This window comes from Pezoporus wallicus, unplaced genomic scaffold, assembly GCF_028554395.1.
Source record: "Pezoporus wallicus isolate ANWC-B61680 ecotype Strahan unplaced genomic scaffold, APGP_CSIRO_Pwel_v1 contig_2871, whole genome shotgun sequence".
NCBI classification, from domain to species: domain Eukaryota; kingdom Metazoa; phylum Chordata; class Aves; order Psittaciformes; family Psittacidae; genus Pezoporus; species Pezoporus wallicus.
This window is the reverse complement of record NW_026640775.1, coordinates 601819-607818: the sequence shown is the minus strand read 5'-3', so window position 1 is coordinate 607818 and position 6000 is coordinate 601819.

The window sequence follows — 6000 nt, the reverse complement described above, 5'->3', positions numbered from 1 at the left end:
AGAGGGAACTGTATTTGACAGTCACCCTCCGGTCCCTCCTCCCTTCCCACCACAGCAGCAACCCTGCGGCCGAGGCCGTTAGCTGAAGGCGGGGCATGCATGACTGCATGGTTGGGATGATGACTGCTGTAGTATCTTTCTTCTTCCCCTGTGTCTCACCCATTCCCACCCCACTCCAGATGGCTGGGGGCACCAAAGTGCTTTTACAGGGGAGCTGGACAAAGGTTAGAAGCAGGTGAGAAAGCGGAAGGGTGGATTTCCTCTTTCCTCCTTTATCATCCAAACTTTGGAGGGGGTGATAGGCAGGGAAAAGAATCTGAAGTCAAAGTAATGGGGTGATGTAGGGCAATGATTTTTCATGTCTTCCCAGTGCCCATGTGTGTCAATGGCGAAACATTATAAGAAACTGTGAAGGCTGAGCAAGGAGGTTAAGCAGCCTCTAGGGATCCCATGCCATCCCCATCCTTCCTCTCTGGTGGCAATAAGGTCCTGCTGCACTTCCCCACCTGCCCAGATTGCTAATACAAAGAAGTACTGTGTGAACCTCTGTGCTCACCATGAAGTGGCGCAAGTGCACCAAGGGATGCAATGAACTGTTTTAATGTATGTTTCCAGTACTATGACAGCCAAGACTGGTACATGAGAGGAGCCCTGCAAACCAGCATCTCATACCCACTCTTTCCCCTACTTCTGTACCAAAGCAGCCAGTGGAAGCTGCTGACAGACCTCTTCCATCTTGTCGTTGAATCATAGAATGGTTTGGGTTGGAAGGGACCTTAAAGCTCATCCAGTTCCAACCCCCTGCCATGGGCAGGGACACCTTCCACTAGGGCAGGTTGCTCCAAGCCCCATCCAACCTGGCCTTGAACACTGCCAGGGATAGGGCAGCCACAGCTTCTCTGGGCAACCTGTGACAGGGCCTCACCACCCTCTTAATAAAAAATTTCTTTCTTTTATCTAGTCTGAATCTACTCTCTTTTAGTTTAAAGCCATAACCCCTTGTCCTATTGTTAGGGTAGGCCCTGCTAAAAAGTCTGTCCTCATCTTTCTTATAAGCCCCCATTATGTATTGAAATGCCACAGTAAGGTCTTCCCAGATCCTTGTTTTCCCAGGCTCAACAATCCCAACTCTCTCAGCCCTTCCTCATTGTCCTCCAAAAACAGAAGAATTGTAGAGCTAGGCAGAGAGAAAAAGAAGCAAGCAATACGCTAAGAACGAAGAGACAAGGAACAGAAAGATTGCAGGAGACTCTACTCCTTCCATTCCCTTCTTGAAATGAGGGTCTGCCTCCTCTTCCTTCTCCTCCCATGCAATGCTAAGCCTGAAAAAGTGCATATGTGTGCACATCTGTGTACTCCAGCCTGAACTGATGAGTGGATGGGCAGGAGATGCCCATATAGAAGAAGGGTTATAGAAGAAGGGATGTGGTGATACAGGATTAACTAGAATTTCCAGGCTTTGTCAGGAGGCCAGTTAGACCAAGAACAGTGGGATTCCAGCTGGGATGTTCCTGAAGGAAGGAACTCTGAGGGAAAGTGTTTCTCCAAAGGTTGGTGACCTTTACGCTGCTGCAGCAACGGGAGGTTGTTGCTGCTCAGGAGGAGAGCTCTGCTCTCCAATCTATCACTTGGCACTGGCTGCAGCCCACAAACCTTCAACTGTGGAACATTTCAACGTCTTGAGGCAATTTCAGAAGCACAAAGTGACCAGCTGTAACCAGGTGTTCCCTCTGTGGGTGGTAGGGAAGGGGGAGGAAGGAAACCCGCTGCCTCCTCTGCAAGTGAGAGCAGGAACCAACCATAGGAATACAGGTCAGAGAAGGACAGAAGTGAGAGTGACAAAGACCGTTAAAGGGACGAGCTGGAAAGGGCAGGCAGCCGCAGAATACAGCAGGCCAGGAGATAGGACTAAGTCAGACAAGAAGGCAAGTATATCTGGCTCCAAAGGAACATTTCTGTTTTCAGCAGATCTTTTCTCTGGAGATTTCGAATAACCCTTACAGGCCTGGGTAGAAGTAGGGTGGGAAGAACAGGGAGTGATCATCTGGGGTGGGAATGATGAAGACTGAGAGGAAAAGAGCTGGGGAGGTCTGAAGAATACGAGTCTTACCTGTGACAGAGCCACAGCCATGTGAGGATACTTGGGCTTGGGGCAGGATTCAGGCTAAGGGAGACTGCGTGGAAAACTGGCCAGTAGCACAGTAGGACCTGGTTGGCAGGGACGAACAAGGACCACTGACCTACTGGATCCAGTGTGCACTTTTGTCCTTGTAGTCTGGCATATGGGCTTGTGTTACTGGCAGAGTGGGAGGAACTGGGGAAGAAGAAAAAAAGCTAAAAGTGGTGTTGACTGTTGCTGAGACCCCATGTCTGGATGAGCCCTGTGTCAAAGGCACTGCAGTTCTATATAGCCAAAAAAGACCTACATAAGTCCTGGAAAGAAGGTGTATCTCCAACCCCACTTCTGGGGTGAATCTATAAACATCCCTCCTTGACCAGTGCCTCTGTAAGAGGGATGATAGGGATGTACATAAAGGCTTTTAGGGCGTTTCTTTCCATCACTTTCAAATTATTAAAATTGGGATATTATATTCAGATGACACACATTGTAATAACTCTGAGAACAGGCTGCATGAAAGAGAAAGCAATTGCAGGAAATAGGCCCATAACCCCAAACTCAGCACATACAGGTCCATTTCTGCTTTGATGTCCTCTCACACCACCAAGAGGTGCTCTTGACATAAGTTTCCTTCTGCATGTGCAGCAGGGCTGAGGGCAGGCAGTCACTCCTCTGGGGTTTCTTGTTCCCTTTACAGAGTTTGAAGAAGATGCTAATGGGAAAGAATTGCTCAGTGAGACAGCTTTGCTCTGAGAGACTTCCAGTGCCCTGGGCACCGGATCTGAGTGGTCTGGATTTGCATGGCACTCATGTGGGTTGGTGGGCAAGGGAGGAAATGCATGATACCATTCCTGCACAGAGGTTTCAAAGCAGCAAGGACTGCTCCATCTCACCCTCTCTTTCTGTGGGGTTCTGCTTCCTCAGTGAGGATGGGAAAAGGGCAAGAAGGCTCTTTCAGAAATGATGGTTGCACTTCACAGTAAAGCGGGAGCTGAGCAGGAAGCTTGTCCTTCAGCACAGACAGTAGCGAGGGGAACCTTTTCCTAGGGGGAACACAAGACTCATTTCTTTGTGCATGCAGGGCATGGCCACAGCAGGTATTCTCATTACCCTGGGCCCTGATGATAGGATTTATTTTATGTGAGCTATCGCTCAGGCAATCCTGAGGGGCCATGAGACCTTTTCTGTGTGTGCTGAGCCTCCAGCAGGGAAGAGAGTCATTCACTTCAGCCTGGTTGGGCTGCAAACTGTCCCTGCTTGCTGTATTCCCCTTTTGCATTATCCCACTTCCCCATTCACACAGCTTCACACCATCTGCCCCTTTTTTTTAGTTCTTGCTTTGCTGCTTCTCTTCTCCAAAGCTCGCACCCCTTCCTGTTGCCCTCCTCTCCCCCTGCTGCTGTGGTTTCTCACTGACTGCCACACTTATTTGAAAAGCCTGCCCTGAATTCAAAGCTCAGATCATAATTGAAGTGGGACAATTCACCTCAGGCCATGATGTTCTGCACTCTGTTTTAGAGTGGTTGTGGAACTGCTTCCTTCAGGGTCTGTTTTCTAACATGGCCATACCAAGGGCTTCTCTAGCCTAAATTTACCCTGTCAAGCAAAAGCTTTGGAAGAAAAATGTAGTTTCCAATACAGCCTCACTGGACACAAACTACCTGCATTTACAACATGGCTCATGAGCAACTCAGTTTGCAGAGAGTGTTTACTGAGTCTTGCACCTGCCTTACCCATGGACTTTCCTGGAGGCCAGCCCTACTACAGTCAGGGATGGGTGGTCCATTCCTGACACACTGTGTCATGGAGGCCCCTCTACCTTCAGAATGTGACTGTTCTCTATTTAGGGCAAAACAGCAGGTGCACTGCCATCCTCCTATCTGGAGCACTGAAAGATGTTCTCCTCTTCCACGTCCTCTCCACTATGTACCTAGGTAAGCAGAAGACCATGGCACAGACCTTTGGGCATCAAGTTCTTTGTGATGGCTGATTCACCCTTGCTCTTCCCTCAGCTGAAAAGTTGTTTGCAGACTCTAAATCGTGCTGTGTTTTTATGGCTTGGTTTTATCTGGTTCTCTGTACTTCTGCAAGTCCCCAGTGCTTTTGATATGGGTTTCCATTCTTACAGTCATTTTGTTCTCAGCCAGTGACAACTGCCATCTCACTGATACCAATCTGTTACTTAATGGTGATAAATACAGATCAACATCTGGCTGTGCATGCTTTCCCAAGAGGTGCTCAGATGGTTCAACAGCATTTTTCACCTGCCCGTTGTAAAGGGGAGGTAACAGGGACTAGAGATTACACATGTAAATTATGACTTGAGTGTCAACGGTTCGACTTGACTCCCCTGTCTGCTGACACTCTTCACATGTAATCAGATGTTAGATATACTATGCTTTTGTAAAACCAGATCGAATACATATCTTCACTGGCAAGCTATGGTATCTTCTAGGACGCTGCTTCAGGGAAGTGAAAAGAGCTGTTCAGAGTACTAAGGAAATCTATAGCCTTAGATTTTAGCCACTTAGATTGGCCACTGTTTTACAGGATCAGTATTTCCTGGATTACCAAAGTAAAATCTTTTGCATGTCTTTTACCATTTTTTCTCAAAGGCACAAAGCTTCAGCCTTGCCGCACTTGAGTCCAACAAAACAAATCCCTCTGGCTCTTCGTTGAAGTTCATCAGACTCTAAGTGACCCTCCTGTAATCTTTATGAGAGTTACGGGTTGTTTTTTTCCCGTGGCTTTTCATAATCACTGACTTTCTATCTTTAAAATATACTCTGTTTCCTTGGATTACTAAAAGCAGTTGAGAATAGGCTATTCCAGGTACTCTGCACCAGTAGCTTTACTTACTGCCTGCATGTTTGCATCCTGAGCTACTGCTCTGCCTCAGTGTGTTGCTCCTCACACTGGATAAGGGTTATTTTATTCCAGTTCTTATATGAAAAATCCTGCTGTTGTCTTTGCTCTAGTGCTGTTTTACCTGGTATCCAAATACTGTCTGTACAATTTGTAATCCCCACAATACTGTGTAAGAAGTGGTACACTCTCTTCTGACATGCCTAAGCCCAGCCTGAATAACAGCCTAAACCTCCAGAAGGGGCTATTGAATCTCTACAGATCTGCACTTTGTCTCTCTGTGGATAGTTGTGGGAGCACAGTTGGCATGTTTGGCACAGAGAAATAAATGGCACTTTGTCCCTGTCCTTATCCCGTTGACGGTAGTAGCAAATATTTATATTTCCTTTTTATTTACACAATTATTTTAAGCCTATACCAAGTAGTACAAAGGGCACCAGTGCTGTTGGTTTGATATTTTCCTTTGTGGCCACCAGAACAACAGGTATTTCCAGCTCCAGTTTAAGTCTGTGTACAGACAGGGAGCATCCTGGCAGAAAAAGTGGTTCATAGCACAGGGGGCATGGGGATCAGCCTGGGGTGATGAGGCATGTCCATGCCTGATGAGGTGAGAACTGCTGGACCAGCCTGAATGTCCCCATTGCACACACTCCCACCTCTTGCCTGCAGAGCCCCAGCCTGTGGTAACCACAGCTAGGAAGGATGTGCAGTGGCAGAAGCAATAACTGTACCTAACCCCAGTCCTGTACCAGAAAAGCTGATTTCCAGGGATCTGCTTCTTCCTGTCCCTGTTCCCACCACCTCTGGAGGCACAGGAGACACACTGCTTTACCTATGGGCTGGTGGGTGTGAAGGGGAGTGATAGGAGGGGACAAAAAAGGCCAAATACCACCCCAATCCAACCGAAGACATGTCTGACCTTTCCCAGTCTCCTTTCCTCTCCCCTCCTCTCCTCCTCTTCCTCCCTTCATTTCTTCTCACTCTCCTTTCTTCTCCCTCTTTCTCACTGTCTTTGT